Source organism: Schistocerca americana, chromosome 8 (genome assembly GCF_021461395.2).
Source record: "Schistocerca americana isolate TAMUIC-IGC-003095 chromosome 8, iqSchAmer2.1, whole genome shotgun sequence".
NCBI classification, from domain to species: Eukaryota; Metazoa; Arthropoda; class Insecta; order Orthoptera; family Acrididae; genus Schistocerca; species Schistocerca americana.
Window position 1 is genome coordinate 86,095,278 of NC_060126.1, and position 19,389 is coordinate 86,114,666.

Below are 19,389 nucleotides of genomic sequence, written 5' to 3' on the forward strand. Positions count from 1 at the left end.
CTCTTGATAATGCTTCGTCTAATTTTGTTCCAGGGTCACAGTATATTTATAATTAGGAAGATTCGTTTCAAATGGTAATTTGCTAATCAAAGTATTTACTAATCCTTTTCCATATTTTTCACTTTTCGAAATGTGGGAGGGATATTATTCAAAAACATAATCAGGTATAGAATTCCTTTTGCATTGTTGATGATGAAATCGGTAAATTTATTAGTAACATTTTAGTTATTCCAACATTTTCAATATGATAATTTTTGTTTCCAGACAATTCTTCACCATAAACTACTGACAATTTATTGATTAAATGAGGGACATCATCCATCCAGCCATACGTGATTTGTTTTTCTGAATATTTCCTTATTAGACCTTGACCTGTTTTTTCATCTAAACTTCAATTTGTATCAATCATGTTTTCTCTTATTAAGTTTTAAATAGTCATCAATAATTTGTTTTATCAGTCCTGGAGTACCCATGTTGCCACTGTAGTGTCTTGTACCACAAAGGAGTAAGGGAGAGGACGTTACAAGGGGCTAGTGTCCTTTTTTACAACACAGATGCACACGTGGATTAATGTGGTTCTTTATTTACATGAACATTTACTTATCTGGAATACAGTCTGTGTGTTGTTATACATGCTCATTTGTAATAGTCATCTTGCAGACAACGTCGGTAATCTTGCTATTACAAACTTTAATCTCAGTGTTAGTGAGCCGTGGCGCGGCTCTCGGGCGCAAGACGCTATCGATTACTCCTCTGGTTGAGGTTGGCACTATGTGCGATCGCGAGCGCCTCCTGTCGGAGCGGGTCCTAACGAGGGAGTGAGTGCGAGCACGGGAGTCTGGGGCGGACAGCAGGGCAGAACGGACATTGCGGCCGCAGTCTGAGGCGACAAGAGAAGAGTGGTTGTGCACGGCCGAGAAGGGAGCGTCGAGCAAGGCGGCAGTCGGCATCGCTTTCCGGGGGACAGAAAGTTGCGGCAGTCCAGCGAGCAGACACCAGCTCCGGGAGCAGTGCTACAGTTTGTGGACGTGACGTGGGTCGTATTTTGACGCAGTATAGTTTGCTTGGTACGCATCTGCTGCTCCCTTTACGCCCACGTGTGTTGTTCTGTCCGTATGCGCATTGAAAAGGTTACGTTCCGGCTGGAACAGTGGCTGGTGCTTTACGTGCATGCTCCCTGACTCATTTGTTTTGCTGCAGGCAGCTGTAATTTCAGAGATTTTCTTTTTGTCGCGATTGTCTTAACCCGGTGGTGCCTAGTATCCGAGAACAAGACAGCTAACGTGTGACCTGTTGTTTTGGGTTTTGGAGTCTTGTTTGGGCAACCTAGTTATCACGCACACAAATGTATTGCTGCCGAGTGAGGTTAGTCCTAATCTTGTGACCGGCTCGTCTGCAAATTAATTAATTTAACGTTTGTGGTGTGTTGTTTTCTTGCTTTCAATGGTATATTTCTTGTCATTCATTTATGTATGTTTCGCCGTTAATGATAACTGTGAGTAAGATAGCAAGGACTTGAAGGGCTTGCGTATCGTGACTGTATTTTTGGCTACAGTTTAATTTGATTTCTTGTTTATCGGTCTGGTGATAACTCATGCCAAGTTTACTAATTTCCGCCTGTGGTCCGGAAGTTGGTTTGAAGGTAAATCCGTTGGTAAATCTTTACTGGACCTAACTGTTAACTGATCTTGCATTGAACTAATGACAATATTAAATCGTTTCTTGTGTGCTGTAAATTGTATTACCATAGACAAGGAGACAGGGCACATTCTGTGGTCGAGGGGTAGGCACGGTTGCTGATTTGCGCGTGGCGTCTTGTCACTCGCTATCATTTTCCGCGTTAGTACGGGCGGCGTGAGATTTGTTTGCTCGCGTTTTTATGGCCGCTAGTCAGCTGTGCCTGCTCCCGCTTCAGGGTGTGCCGTGTTTCGTAAGGCGTACGCCGACTTTGTCACTGTTACTCCTGTGTTGCTGTCGGTCGCTTACCGAAACGTTAGTCTGTTTCAGCACGGTGGCCACTGGGCCGTGACGATGTCGGTTGATGACCAGCGTTGGGGCGGTCGTCCGCTCTGAGTGGCTTCGGTCGCTTGGACTCGGCAGTTACCTTCTGGTTAAACAGTTCAAACTTGTTTATTTGCTGTAAATTCCTAAGTAGTTTGTGAGAAAAGTTGTAACTCAGCTTTTCATGATTTTACACAATTCAAGCAGTTTGGTAAGGCATTTTACTATCTATGTTTTATTTAAATGAGATTCCTTTATTGGGGTTATTCACCTGTTGAAGCTTAACATAAAATTTGTTACTTAGCTTTCATGATTTTACTTAATTTAAGCATTCTTGTAAAGCAGTCCTTTATCTACGTTTGATTGATTGGTAATTCTTTATTGGGGTTATTCACTGGTTGAAGGTTAACATATGTTTGTAACCAAGTTTATGTCATTGCTTAATTGAGATTTGTTAAGAGCCTTAATTGCTGGAAGATCATTAAAGCGTGGGTGCTTGTAATTGTGAATACTGTTGTCTGTCTATGTTGTGGGCTACCATTCCACAGCCAAGCTGTCCTATCTACCAGTACAGTTAGTCCCGCTATCATCACTCATCTGGTCACTGCGAACTGTCGTAACCTGTGATGTGGACTGAGCCTGCTCTGTGAATGTGCCGACAGACACCAAAGTCGATTAGTATGTCAGTGAGACGATCCAGTCAACCGGGGCGATCTAACTGCATGCTGTCGAAAGGGCGTTGGCAGCGTGTTGCTTGTCGGTGTGTCTCTGGCTTCACTGATGATAGGTGTGTTTGATCCAGCCCCTACCACCAATCTTCGAGCTTCATCTTTGATGACCAGTGTGCTGGCGACAGCTAACGCTAGCACATTCCTCCGCCCCTGTAATGCCAGACTGTTGACATGTAGGGAGGATGCAAATGATAACGGGTGGGGGGAGGCAGAATGATGGAGACAGAGATGAGCCAGCAACGGTGACTGGAGGACGGCGTTCTTTCGACCCTACCCTGCAATATGGCTTGCGACACAACAGGAACATCCTTCGGAAGACTGCTGCCAGAGCACAAATCCAGGCCTGCGAGCGTGTCCTGGAGCGATGACGGCGACAGCGACGGAGACGACGGGTCCACGTCCATTGGGTCGGCGAGCGGGTACGGTGGGGGGCGAGGGCACACCGTCCTTCTGCTCTTCATGGGGTGCCCTGGTGGCACCACCGGGTTTCTGCAAAGGCCACGCGGTTCCGTGAGCCCGTGGGTCTGGGTGGCTAATAGCAGCAGAATCACGGGGAAAATGACACACACGAATTTGGTTCTGGTGGCGGCGCTGCAAACAATCGGTACCTGCAATCAAGTACATAAAAGAGCCAATGCGTTCCTTTATCACACCTCTTTCCCACCGCCCTTGTTTGCCATAAACCGTGAAGAGAACAAGATCACGTGATGCAAAGTGATACCAGCGGACCATTGGCGGTACCGGCTGCTGCGCTGGGTGCAGGAAGTGTAGCAGCGTTCGATGGCGGCGGCCATGCAGATGTTCCGCCGGTGATGGTCCGTCTTGTGGCTGTAAGTGACAGGAGGCGAGAAAGTTGCTGCGCCTGTTCATGTGTGTGGGTGCTGCGGACCTTCCCCATCTCTTCATTGAAAGTGCGTAGCAAGTGTTCTACTTCTCTGTCGGACTGGGGGGTGAAACGGAGCACTTGTTATATGACGAATGTTGGATGATGAGCTTTCAGAATCATGTAAAGTGAACTGTAGTCTATTGTCTGACACAAGTACTCCTGGGAAAACTTTTATGTAAAATATGGAGGACAACGCTTGAATGGGCTATGTGACGTGGTAGTGTTCATAGGCACCGCAAATGGTAACTTGCTTAAGGAGTCAACCACTATGAGCCAACGAGTGTTCCAAAATCGTCCTGCAAAGTCTAAGTGCACTCGTTGCCATGACGACTAGGTGTTAGGCCAAGTTAAGAATGTCTGTGCCGGGGCGAATTGGTTTTGCGCGCATGTACGGCACTGCGACGTCGTCTGTTCAACATGGGCGTCCATGCCCTGCCAAGTACAGAGCCGTTGCGCTAACTGTTTAGTGGGAACAATTCCCCAATGTCTCTGATGCAGCAATCGCAACACATCTTTTTGCAACACTTTGGGAATAAGCACATGCGATTGTCCGCTGTCATTTTGAACTTGAATCACACCCCGTTCAACTGAAAGGTTATGCCAACATGCAAAATATCAGCACACAACTGGTTCTGGGTACTGTTCAACCAGTTAGGTCAAGCGGTCCCAATTTAATGCAACAGAATCTTCAGATCTGGTCTGCTTCCGCGGTCGGCGTAATTTTTCTGTAGTGCAAGGGAAAAGATACCAGTAATTCAGAGTCCTGCGCAACAATCTGGCAACAAGATGCGCCAGATGCATCAAAATCAGAGCCTGGGTCAATCAAAAGGCGACATGTGTAATCACACCTCCATACTTATCAAGAGGGACACTTACTTGCCAATCACATCGCGATTACGGGCAGCATGGGGTTCACGCCTGAGCCTCAGGACGTGCGCTAGCAGCGCATGTCGGGTGTTTCAAGCGTCAACTTCGCGTCTCAATATCTCGGGATGTAATGGGAATATTGCGATGCTTTCGTTTTAGAATGTTTCCAAATGTGTACATTTATGGGCCCCAGCCCTATAATTTTTGTTGAACTGAATTGAGCTGGATGGAAATATTTAAAAATCAGTGATTATATTTAAACCATGATAAGGTGGCATCGGAAATATACTTTGAGAATTTCAGCGCCGCAAGAAGTAGGTTCGTGGGCCACGTTATTTCACAAATAATGAAATCAAAATAGCGTTAATCATAACTATAATTACTGATGTGCACTATACTACTTACATTGGGAATACAATATTAATCACTAGTGATATGTAGATTATCCGCACGTCGGTATCTCGTCCGTGCGAAGAGGAAATTTGCTTATGTAATTACTAGTATGCGCCAGCATGCGCCCTGCAGTACGCAGTGACTTTTTACAAAATTAAAGAGTTTAAATTAGAGCTGCCAGTCCAACGCGCGAGGCTCTCCCTCGACTCCATTCCAGAACAGATAACTGAATAAGTAATTAACAAAAGACTAGACATCCTTTCTGTGTCTCACCAGTGATCACATGCGCCCGCACACAAGATAACTTGCACTGGCTTTCATGCTTTATTAAACAGGGTTCTCTGATTTAAAAAAATAGATTTACATGCTATGGCTAAAAATTCGTCTCTACACCGTCGCAAAGTTGCGAGGCAAAAGATCACATCTTTAGACAAGCAACTTTCTCAAGTGGGATGGCAAAAAATAAAACCAAAAAAATCAAATATACATATATAATTTTCATTATTTATTCAATTATTTACATTGGTGACACGTTGGCCAGGACGTTATTCATGAGCTACTAATTTTTTGTTTTGTTTTATGTTTCATCGCAAACATTACTCTGAGAAATCACCAAGAAGGAATGGAAAGAATATTAAATCCAGAAAGCATGATGGAAAATCTGCTCAGACTGTGACAACAATCACCAGAACAGAAAAGGTAGGACAGACTTATCATATCTATCGCATTTGATTCTGGCGCAATCTTTCATTAACTCGCGATGTATAGTGAGGTTTTGCAAAAAGTTATAAAAAGGAGTGATATTTACTACTGAGTGTGATTTTTTTTCAAAATTTTATTCAGATTTTCAAAGTACGGCAATAATTATTGCAATATGGCCGATACACAGCGTATTACAGACAACATGGCGTGTAAATACATCGTCAATAATAGATCAACTCTATGCATTGTTTGATTAACAGTTACATACAACCTAAACATTGTAGATACTCATTTGCTGTAGAGACGAATTTAAAAATAGTTCACGCATTCACTTTACTGAATTTTCCAAATTTTTTTTTGCATTTTTGATATTGATATGGTCACGACTCGTAGTATGGTAAATATAATGGATAACTTAAACAGTTCGCCTACTGCAAGTTCCGTATCCAATGAGGAAGGACAGAATCAAACTACGCTTGCTCAAAACACTAATGCTCAAACAAGCGAAACAGTAAATGAAATACAGAACCTAAACAATCCAGCCGTAGCAACAGACAGTAACATAGAGTCGCAAGATATGGAACTGAATCACAAGCAGTAAATTCTCACGATTTTCCAGGGGCAGATAATGTTCAAACAGTAAATTTCTCACAATTTACAGTGCAGTCATGAAACAATTTCAGCAGATGAATACAAGTTTACAGAACAGTGACAAACAGTTTACCGAAGAATTTCAGGAAATAAACAAAAAACTTGACGGTAATGACTCTAAATTAATCAAAATTGGCACTGACTTAAACAAAAGGATCGGTGAAATGGACACGAAGTTTTCAAAACCAACAATTTTAGCAAAACATAATGAAACCAAAATCAATGTTCTCGATACCAGTGTGAAACGGTTAAGTAGCACGTGTGACACCGTGACGACAACAGCAGAAAAGTGGGTCACTGCTCGTGATGACATCACGAAGCGTGTCACACAAGTAGAGACGGATTTAGAAACCATGGCAAAGACAATTGACCAGACAATCAAATTAGACAGACGTTTTTCTAAAATTAATGAAAATTTCATCAGTGGATTGGCAGAAATGACAAACATCTTGACGAATGCATTAGGACAAATCTACTGGCAGTAGTCTAACAGACTGTAGAGGAATATTTTTTAACGAAAGCGAGAAAAGTACCTCATGCCGCACACACAAGAATATGTGTAAACAAACGTGTACACGATGTTGACAGTACAGACAATTCAGATCACAGTGATGTTACATTCAAACACACAACCGACATAAATTGTCTAGACGTAACAGACATAAGAGAGAAACTTATTCAGACAACTCAGATAGATGTAAATATAGAAAAGTAGAACAAAACCGAAATTTCGAAAATGATTCTAACCCACAGTCTTCTTGTCCTGAAATCTATCAGAGACGAAGGACGAGAAGAGGAAACATAGATCAATCTGACAGATAGCAAGAAAGTTTTATAAACACCGAACTTTTCAACCTTTTACCTGAGACAAGAAAACCATTCACCCTGTAATTTTCATGAAACCTTTCAAAGACGCATTTTCTCACACGTGGAGTGAGCGGAGGAAAATTAATTTTGCAGTATCTTATATACAAGGAAACGCAGCTATTTGGGCCTATAATGATGTAGACAGATGCCAATCTTTTCAGCAATTCGAAAATGCTTTCCTGTCAAAATTCTGGTCACATATCGTGCAGGAAAGAAAAAGGAGACAGATCGTAGAACCCGAACCATTTAATCCAAAGTACGGAAATCTTAGACGTTACTTTGAGAAGTATATAAATATGACGCATTTCTTGTCAGAACCTGTCGCATCTAGAGATCTACTCCGTGCGTTGAAAGCACGCTTCCCGTTCTATATCAAACAGAAATTGTTACATATCCCGGATTACGTCATACAATATTTTCTCCGGGCTCTAGATACTGTTGATCTGGTATTTGAAGATCAGCGTAGCAGCCGACATGACAACAAACAATATGACAGTCGTAATTCCAACCAAAACAAGCAGTATAGACAACCTCATCAATACACACCACCTACCGTAGCATATGTTGCGCTGCAATTCGGCCCTGCAGCGAATGCAAATTATGCTGGCAGCAGTGTACCTAATGTGCAACCACCAATCTTGAACACTAACCCCACATTTTCGCCTAGCGACAATGGCTACAATCGCAGGAGGAACAATAAACAAAACCGCAATTATGAAAATGGCCAAAAGTGGCAAAATAACCGACAAAGTTTTAATTACAACGGTAACCAAAACCAACAGGAGCAGCTTTGGTACAGTAATAACCCAAACGACGGAATGCAATATCCAGCATATCCGTAGCCTCAAAATGTAAACAACGGGGCATGGCAACATCAAATTCAATCACAGCATCAAAGGAATTACAGCAATTCAGTACAGAACACAACGCAACAGACACCTAATGCAACTTTTACACCGCAACAAGGAAGGAATGCGGGTGACTGGAATAGACAGTACCCGAATGTAAACATAATAGAGGTAGACAATAACCCACCTACACCAAGACAGACTGACGGAACACAAGACAGACATTTAAACTTATGACAGCCATTATTAGACCCCAAGTTGTGGCTGAGGAATACTATGGGGGCGACTTTGATTTACAAGAATTATTTAAGACTGACACAGTAAGTACTGAACAAGAAAAAGTAAGAAGTATTTACAAACATAAACCTGTGTTATCCTTATGTTATAATTATGGTCAAAATTTATCAGATGAACTCACTGAAAACGATGACAATATTTGCCGTTCATCACACAAAATAGTAGTACTTGCTTCCACTAAAGCAAAAGTAGGTATAACTACAAGTCTCACATTAGATACTGGTGCAGCTGTAAGCGTATTATCTGAGAATTTTTACAATTTAATGCAAGAACATGAACAAGTGGATGTGTTTCCAGTGCAAGGATGCAACATACTGACTGCTGTAGGTAACAAACCTATTAGTATTAAGAAGCAGGTTTATATACAAGTTCAAGTAGAGAGTGGGACGATCAATTGGGCATTCTTAGTTGTACCTAATTTAATATGTGCTGCTATACTGGGACTGTATTTCTTGTGTGAAAAGGACGCTATAATTGACTTTTAAGCACAAACATGTAGTTTTAAGGATTTCGGCAATCAGTACACCATGCACTTAGAAACTAGAGAAGTAACCCATGATAAACACTGTCCAGGATACAAGATAGAGATAATACATGAACATGATGATACAGAGGCATGCACACCAGTACCTAAGCAAGACATGTTAGAGACAGATACAATTATACAGAGTATGGTACAGCAATCATCGGCCTTATCTGAGGATGAATGAAGTGAACTAGCAGAACTATTGCATAGATATCTGAGTGTTTTCTCAAATAGACCAGGAGTAATTAACACACATTCTTATAACATTGAAGTGAACCCTCATACAGAATTCTACCACAAATCATATAGTGTACCACACTCACAGAAAGCAGCAGTTTGGAAAGAGTTAAAACAGATGCTGGAGTGGAATATTATTGAGCTCAGCACATCTTCATATTGCAGCTTACTATTAGTTATAAGGAAAGTTAATGGTAGCATTAGACTTGTGTTGGATGCTAGGGCAATAAACCAGATTATACTACCTGTTAGAACTAAGCCTGAGAATCTTGAAGGGCGACTGCAGAAATTTGTAGACGCAAGATATTTTGGTTCCTTAGATTTGGTCAATTCCTTCTGGCAAACAAGACTGGAACCTCAGTATAGAAAATACACAGCTTTTTCGTTTAATGGAAAGAGTTATCAATTTTGTGTACTGCCTTTTGGCTTGAATATCGGCCCTGGTGTTTGCATCTCAGCCTTAGAGACGGTACTGAATGAGGACTTAATACATTCTGTTACACACTATGTTGATGATCTTTTGAAAGCCACCCACACATGGGAAGAACATTCATACATTCTTAACAAGCTATTAAACAGATTTACGGAATGTGGTGTTGCAGTGAATCTATCTAAGTCTAAGTTTGCTTGTGAACAAAGAAAATTTCTAGAACATATAATAAATGCACAAGGCATAAGGCCAGATCCCATGAAGGTGGATACACTGAAGAATTTCCTGAAAATTTTCCGTGAACTGTTTGTCATTGTTCTGTAATCTATTCATCTGCTGAAATTGTTGCATGACTGCATTGATAAATTGTGAGAAATTTGCTGTTTGAACGTTATCTGCCCATGGTAAATCGTGAGAATTTACTGCTTGTGATTCAGTTTCCATACCTTGCACCCTTTGTTACTGTCTGTTGCTATGGCTAGATTGATTAGGTTCTGTATATCATTTACTGTTTCCCTTTTTTGAGCATTAGTGTTTTGAGCAAGCTTAATTTGATTCTGTGCATCTTCATTGGATACGGAACTTGCAGTAGGTGAACTGTTTACGTTATCCATTCTATTTGCCTTACTATCAGTCGTGACCATATCAACAGCAAAACTGTAATAAAATTTCTGAAAATTCAGTAAAGTAAATCTGTGAAATATTTTTAAACTTGTCTCTACAGCAAATGAATATCTCCAACGCTTAGCTTGTATGTAACTGTTATTCAAACAATGCACAGAGTTGATCTGTTATTGAGGATGTATCTACACGCATGTTGTCTGTACTAAGCTGTGTATCCGCCATATTGCAATTTGAAAATCTGAATAAAATTTTGAAGAAAAAGACACACTCATTAGTAAAAGTCACTTTTTTTTTTACTTTTGCAAAACTTCACTATATATCGCGAGTTAACGACTGATTGCGCCAGAGTCAAATGCGAAAGATATGATAAGTCCATCCTATCTTCAATGTTGTGGTGATTGTGGTCACAGTCTGACCAGACTTTCCATTACGCTTTCTGGATTTAATATCCTTTCCATTCCTGCTTGGTGATTTCTCAGAGTAATGTTTGCGATGGAACATGAAACAGAAAACAAATTATTAGCTCACAAATACCGTCCTGTCACGGTCGCCAATGTAAATAATTAAATTATATATTTATATTATTTTGTTTTTTCTTTATAATTTTTGTTGAACTCAATTGAGATGGGTGGAAATATTTAAAAATCAGTGAATATATTTAAACCATGATAAGGTGGCATCGGACATATACTTTGAGAATTTCGTCGCCGTAACGAGGAGGTTCGTGGGCCACGTTATTTCTGAGCTAAAATGATGTAAATACTGAAAATAAAGTTTACATATAATGTTGAAAGTTTAGGATCATGGATTAAACAAATAATGAAATCAAAATAGCGTTAATCATAACTATAATTACTGAAGTGCCCTGTGCTACTTACTTTGCTATTACAATATTAATCACTAGTGATATGTTGATTATCCGCACGTCGGTATCTCGTACTTGCGCAGTGGATATTTCCTTATAGAATTACTAGTATGCGCCAGTATGCGCCCTGCAGTATGCAGTGACTTTTTATAAAATTAAAAAGTTTAAATTAGAGCTGCCAGTCTAAAGCGCATAGCTCTCCCTCGACTCCATTCCAGAACAGATAACAGAAGAAGTAATTAGCAGAAGACAAGACACACTTTCTGTGTCTCACCAGCGATCACATGCGACCGCGCACAAGATAACTTGCATTGGCTTTCATGCTTTATTAAACAGGGTTCTCTCATTACAAAAACATTTACATGCTATGGCTAAAAATATGCCTTTAAAGAGTGTAACACCTCAAACAGACTATTTTTGATATTTTCCTGGGAGACCACTATTATATTCCGATGCACCATGACAGATTTACTGTAAGCCTTGGACCTTCACAATGACGATAAAACACAGATGTTGCATCAGTATTGAATGCAAAATGCACAATGCTGACTTCTGCCCAGGGGGAGAACGTCTTCAAACAGTCTGTGCTTTGAACCTTTCCTTGGAGTTCAGTAGTAGATTCCGATGCACTACTGCAGGTTTACTGTAACCCTTGGACATTCACATTGACGATGAAAGACAGATGTGGCATCGGTATTGAAAACAAAAGGCACATGCCGACTTCTGCCCAGGGGGAGAACAGCTTCAAACAGTCTGTGCTTTGAACATTTCCTGGGAGTACAGTAGCAGATTCTGATGCACCACTGCAGGTTTACTTTACCCCTTGGTCCTTCACATTGATGATGAACACAGAAATTGCATCGGGATTGAATATAATTGACACCATGGAGGCTTCTATCCAGAGGGAGTAACACCTCAAACAGTATATGCTTTGAAAATATCCAGGGAGACCAGTATTGGATTCCGATGCACCACGACAGGTTTACTGTAAGCCGTGGACCTCACATGACGAAAAAACACAGAAATTACATCGGGATGGAATACAAAAGGCACAATGCCGACATCTGTTCAGGGGGAGTAACGCTACAAAAAGCCTGTGCATTGAACTTTTCCTGGGAGACCAGTATTAGATTCCGATGCACCACGGAAGGTCTAATGTAACCCTTGGACCTTTACATTGTCGATGGAACAGAGAAATTGCATAGGGATTAAATACAAAAGGCACAATGCCGACATAAGTCCAAGAGGAGTAATGCTTCAAACAGTCTATGCTTTGATCATTTCCTGGAAGTCCAGTAGGTGATTCCGATGCACCACTGAAAGTTTACTGTAAGCCTTAACCTTCACGATAACGATGAAACACAGAAATGGAATCGGGATTGAATACAAACAGCACAATGCCTAATTCCGTCCAGGGGAAATAACGCTTAAACCATCTGTGAATTGAACCTACCTGGAAGACCAGTAGTAGATTCCGATGCAGCACGACAGATTTTCTGGAAACCTTGGACCTTCACATCGACGATAAAAAACAGAAATTGCATAGGGATTGAATACAAAGGGCCCTATGCCGCATTCTCTCCAGGGGGAGTATCGTTTCAAACAGTCTGTGTTTTGAACCCTTCCTGGGATACCAGTAGTAAATACCGATGCACCACTGCACGTTTACTGTAACACTTGGACCTTTGCATAGACGATAAAACACATAAATTGCATAGGGATTGAATACAAAAGGTAAAACATCGACTTCTGTCCAGGGGGTGTTATTCACCAAACTGCCTGTGCTTTGAACCCTTCTCAGGAGACTAGTATACATTCCGGTGCACCACGCAGGTTTAATGTAACAATTGATCCTTCACATTGACGATTAACTCAGAAGTTTGTATCGGGAGTGAGTACAAAAGTCACAAAAACCGACTTTTGATCAGGAGGAACAACGCCTCAAACAATCTATGATTTGAACCTTTCCTGGGAGATCACTATTTTATTCCAATATACCACGACAGATTTACTGTAAGTCTTGGACCTTCACATTGACGATGAAACACAGAAATTGCATCGGGATTGTTTACAAAAAGCACAAGGCCTACATCTGTCCTGGGGGAGTAATGCCTCAAAAGGTCTATGCTTTGAACCTTTCCTGGGAGACCACTATTAGATTCCGATGGACCACGACAAATTTACTGTAAGCCGATGCACCACGGCAGGGTTACTGTAACCCTTGGACCTTCAAATTCACGATGAAACACAGAAATTTCATCGGGATTGAATACAAAAGTCACAATGCCGACTTCTACCCACGGGGAGTTATGCTTGAAACAGTCTATGCTTCGATCCTTTCCTGGGAGACCACTATTAGATTCCGATGCACCACGAAAGATTTACAGTAGGCCTTGGACCATCACTCTGACGATAGAAAACAGAAATTGTGTTGTGTTGGCAGATGAGCCAACATCGTGTTATTAGTGGAGGCCGAAAAGCACGCGTTTCAGCTCACGCAGGCTGGAGTGAGGAGGGAAGAACTATACTGACGTGTGGTCTGGAACATGACAAGGAATTAGAATTCAGAAAGCGAACGTAATTAGCTTGATTCTTAACTGTAATCCATTAATGTTGAACGTCGCTCTTGACGGTACATGATTTACAATATTATCTGTTAACAATACATTCGTAGTAACTGAATATGGTGCCTAGCTAGGTCGTAGCAATTTACGTAGCTGAAGGTTCTGCTAAACTGTCATCTCTGGAAATGTGAACGTATGTAGTCAGTGAACCATCGCTAGGAAATCGGCTGTACAACTGGGGCGAGTGCTAGGGAGTCTCTCTAGACTAAACCTGCCGTGTGGCGGCGCTCGGTCTGCAATCACAGATAGTGGCGACACGCGGGTCCGACGTATACTAACGGACCGCGGGCGATTTAAAGGCTACCACCTAGCAAGTGTGGAGCCGGCGGTGACACCACAAATTGCTTCGCGATTGAATAAAAAATTCACAACGACGACTTGTGTTAAGTTGAAGTAACGCTTCAAACAGTGTGTGATTTGAACCTTTCCTGGGAGATCAGTGTTATATTCCGATGCACCACTGCAGGTTTACTGTAACCCATGGACCTTCAAATTCACGATGAAACACAGAAATTGCATGGGGATTGAATACAAAAGGCACTAGGCCGACTTCTGTCCAGAGGGAGCATCGTTTCAAACAGTCCGTGCTTTGAACCATTCCTGGGAGTCCAGTAGTAGATTCCGATCTACTACTGCAGGTCTACTGTAACACTTGGAATGTCACATTGACGATGAACACAGAAATTGCATCGGGATTGAATACAAAAGGAAATATGCAGACTTCTGTCCACGGGGAGTAACGCCTCAAACAGTCTATGTTTTGAACCTTTCCAGGGAAACAACTATCAGATACCGAAGCACAACGACAGATCTACTGTGAGCCTTGGACCTTCACATTGACGATAAAATACAGAAACTGCATCGGGATTGAATACAAAATGCACAATGCCGACTTCTGTCCAGGGGAGTATCGTTTCAAACAGTCTGTGCTTGGAACCTTTACTCGGAGTCCAGTAGTAAATTACGATGCACCACTGCAGGTTTACTGTAACACTTGGACCTTTACATTGACGATAAAACAATTAAATTGCATCGCGATTTAATACATAAGGTAAAACACTGACTTCTGTCCAGAGAAACTATCGCTTCAAACAGCCTGTGTTTTCAACCCTTCCTGGGAGACCAGTATTAGGTTTCGGCGCCCCACGCAGGTTTAATGTAACAACTGGATCTTCACATTGACGATGAAACACAGATATTGAATCGGGATTGAATACAAAAGGCGCAATGCCGACTTCTGTCAGGGGGAGTAATGCACCAAACAGTTTGTACTTTGCACCATTCCTGGGAGTACGGTATTATATTCCGATGCACCACTGGAATTTTAGTGAAACCCTTGGCCCTTCACATTGACGATAAACACAGAAATTACATCAGGATTGAATACAGAAGGCACAATGCCGACTTCTGTCAGTCTGTGCATTGAAAACTTCCTGGGAGACCACTATTAGATTCCGATGCACCACGACAGATGTAGTGTAAGCCTTGGACTTCACATTGACGATAAAACACACAGAAATATCATCGGGATTGAATACAAAACGCACAATGCCGACTTCTGTCCAGGGGCAGCAACGCTTCAAACAGTCTCTGTTGGAAATTCTCCTGGGAGTCCATTAGTAGATTCAGATGCACGACGGCATTTTTACTGTAACCGTTGGACCTCCAGTTTGACGATGAAGCAGAATAATATCATCCGGATTGAATACAAAATGCACAATGCCAACTTCTGTCCAGAGGAGTATCGTTTCAAACAGTCTGTGCTTTGAACCTTTCCTGGGAAACCTTTCCTGCACCACTGCAGGTTTAATGTAACATTTGGACCTTCACATTGACGACGAAACACAGATATTGCATAGCGATTGAATTCAAAGCGCACACTGCCAACTTCTGTCAAGGGGGAGTAACGCCTCGAACAGTCCGTGTTGGAAACGTTGCTGGGAGACCACTATTAAATTCTGATGCACGACGACAGGTTTACTGTACGCCTTGGACCTTCGCATTGACGATGAAACACAGAAATTGCATCAGGATTGAATAGGAAAAGCACTATGCCGACTTTTAAAAGGGAGGATAATGCTTATACGGGTCTGTGTTTTGAACCGTTCCTGGGAGACCATTAGTAGATTCCGATGCACCTGAGCAGGTTTACTGTAACCTTCGGATCTTCAAATTGACGATTAAAAGCGGAAATTGCATCAGGATTGAATAGAAAATGCACAATGGCCATTTCTGTCTAGGGGGAGTAATGCTTCAAACAGTCTGTGTTGGGACCTTTCCTGGGAGTCCAGAAGAAGATTCCCATTTACCACTGCAGGTTTGCCGTAACACTTGAATACTTACATCGACGTTGAAACACAGCAATTGCATCGGTATTGAATACAAAAGCCACTATGCCGACTTCTATCCAAGGGGAGTAATGCCTCAAACTGCCTGTACTTTGAACCTTCATGGCAGACCACGTTTACTCCGTAGCACCACGGCAGGTTCACTGTTACTCTTGGAACTTCACATTGAGAAACACAGTAACTGCATCGGCATTGAATACGAAAGGCACAATGCCGAATTCTGTAGAGGGGGAGTAGCGCTTCAATGAGTCCGTGCTTTGAACCTTTCCTGGGAGTCCAGTATTAGCTTCCGATGCACCACTGCAGGTTAACTGTATTACTTGGACCTTCATATTAACGATGAACCACAGAAATTGCATCGGGATTGAGTACAATAGCACAATGTCGACTTGTGTCACGGGGGTGTAACGCCTCGAACAGTCCGTGTTGTTCCTGGGAGACCACTATTATATTCCGACGCAACACGACAAGTTTACTTTAATCCTTGGAGCTTGACATTGACGATGAAACACAGAAATTGCATCAGAATTGAATACAAAAAGCACTATTCCGACTTTCATATAAGGGGGATAATGCTTATAACTGTCTGTGTTTTAACCGTTATTGGGAGACCATTAGTAGATTCCGATGCATCAGAGCAGGTTTACTGTAACCTTTGGATCTTCACAATGACGATTACACGCAGAAATTGCATCAGGAATGAATAGAGAATGCACAATGGCGATTTCTGTCTAGGGGGAGTATTGCTTCAAACAGTCTGTGTTGGGACCTTTCCTGGGAGTCCAGTAGTAGATTCCGATTTAGCACTGCAGGTTTGCCGTAACCATGCATCGTCACATCGACCATGAAGCACATAATTTGCTTGTCGATTGAATACAAAAGGCACAATGGCAACTTTTGTGCAGGGGGAGTAACGCTCCAGACAGTCTGTATCTGACCCTTTCCTGGGAGAGCAGTATTAGATTCCGATGCAACACTGCAGGTTTACTGTAACCCTAGGACCTTCGCATTGGCGATGAACACAGAATTCCATCGCGGTAGAGAACAAAAGCCACATTGCCGACGTCTCTCCAGGGGGAGTAACGCCTCAAACGGTTTGAGCTTTTAACCTTTTTTTCGCGTCTAGTAGTTGATTCCGATGCATCACTGCAGGTTTAATGTAATACAAAAGGCACAACGGCGACTTATGTCCAGGGGGAGTTATGCTTTAAACATTCTGTGTATGAAACCTTACCTGGGAGACTAGTATTACATTCTAATGCACCTCGGCAGGTTAACCGTAACCATTGGACCTTTACGTTGAAGACGAACCTCAGAAATTGCATCAGGATTTAATACAAATGGCACAATGCCGACTTCTGCCCAAGAATAATAATGCTTCAAACAGTCTGTGTTCTATACTATCACAGCCTGTGTTCTATACTATCCTGGGGAACCAGTATTTGATTCCGATACGCAACGGCTGGTTTACTGTAACCCTTGGACATTCACATTCACAATGAGACACAGGAATTGCATCAAGATTGATAACAAAAGCCACAATGCCGACTTTTGATCAGGGGGAATAACGCCTTAAACATTCGGTGACTTGAACCTTACATCGGAGTCCACTAGTAGATACCGTGGCACAACTGCAGTTGTACTGTAACCCTTGGAAATACACATTGACGATGAAACACAGAAACTGCATCGGGATCGAATACAAAAGGCATAGTGCTGGATTGTGACCAGGGGCAGTAACGCTTCAAACTGTCTGTTTTCGAACCTTGGTGGGAGACCAGTATTAGATTCCGATGCACCACAGCAGGTGTACTATAACCCTTATACCTTCACATTGACGATGAAACACAGAAATTGCATCGGGATTGAATACAAAAGTTCCAATGCAGGCTTCTGTCCGCTGGGAGAACCGCTTCAAACGGCCTATGTTGGTACCTTGCCTGGGAGACGAGTATTATATTCCGATGCACAACGGCTGTTTTACTGCAATCCTTGGGCCTTCACATTGACGATGAAGCACAGCAATAACATTGGGTTTGAATACAAAAAGCGCAATGTCGACTTCCGTCCAAGGGGAATAACACTTCAAACACTCTGTGCTAGAAGCTTTCCGGGGTGACCAGCAATAGATTCCGATGCACTATTGCAAGTTTTCTGTTCCCCTTGGACCTTCATATTGACTATGAAATACAGAAATTTCATCGGGATTGAATACAAAAGCCACAATACCGACTTGCGTCCCGGGGGAGTAACACTTCAAACGGTCTGTGCTAGGAACCTTTCCTGGGAGTGCAGTTGTAAACTCCAGTGCACCACTGCAGGTTTACTGTAACCCTTGGACCTTCAGGTTTACGATGAAACACGGATATTTTATCGGTGTTGAATACAAAGTTCATTCGGTCCTGGGCGAATATCGCTTCAAAGAGACTGTGTTTTGAAGTTTTCCTGGGAGACGAGTATTAGATTCCGATGCAACACTGCAGGTTTACTGTAACCCTAGGACCTTCGCATTGGCGATGAAACACAGAAATTTCATGGGGATCGAATACAAAAGGCATAGTGCTGGATTGTGACCAGGGGCAGTGCCGCTTCAAACTGTCTGCTTTCGAACCTTGGTGGGAGACCAGTATTAGATTCCGATGCACCACGGCAGGTTCACTATAACCCTTATACCATCACATTGACGATGAAACACAGAAATTGCATCGGGATTGACTACAAAAGTTACAATGCAGACTTCTGTCCACTGGGAGAACCGCTTCAAACGGTCTGTGTTGGTACCTTGCCGGGGAGACGTGTTTTATATTCCGATGCACAACGGCTGGTTTACTGTGATCCTTGTCTGTGCTTTGAACCTCTCCTGGTACTCCAGTAGTGGATCCAGATACACCACTGCAGGTTTTCTGTAACACGTGGACCATCACACCGACGATGAAACCCAGAAATTGCATCGGGATTGAATACACAAGGCACAATGCAAACTTCTGTCCATGGGGAGTAACTGGTCACACAGTCTGTGCTTTATACCCTTCCTGGGAGACCAGTAGTAGATTTCGCTGCACCACTGCAGGTTTACTGTAACCCTTGGACCTTCACAGTGACGATGAAACACAGAACTTGCATCGGGATTGAATACAAAAGGCACAATGCTGACTTCTGTACAGGGGAAGTGACACTTCAAACAATCTGTGGTTTGAGCCTTTCCTAAGAAAACAGTATTAGATTCTGATGCACCACTGCACTTTACTGTAACCCTTTGACCTTCACTTTGACGATGAAACACAGATATTGCATCAGTTTTGAATCCAAAAAGCAGATTGCCGACTTCTGTACTCGGGAGGTGACGCTTCAAATAGTGCGTAGTTTATCCTTTCCACGGAATTGAATACCAAAGGCACAATGCTGACCTCTGTACACGGGGAGTAACAATCAAGACAATCTGTGGTTTGAGAAAGTCCTGAGAGAACGGTATTAGATTCTCATGCACTATTG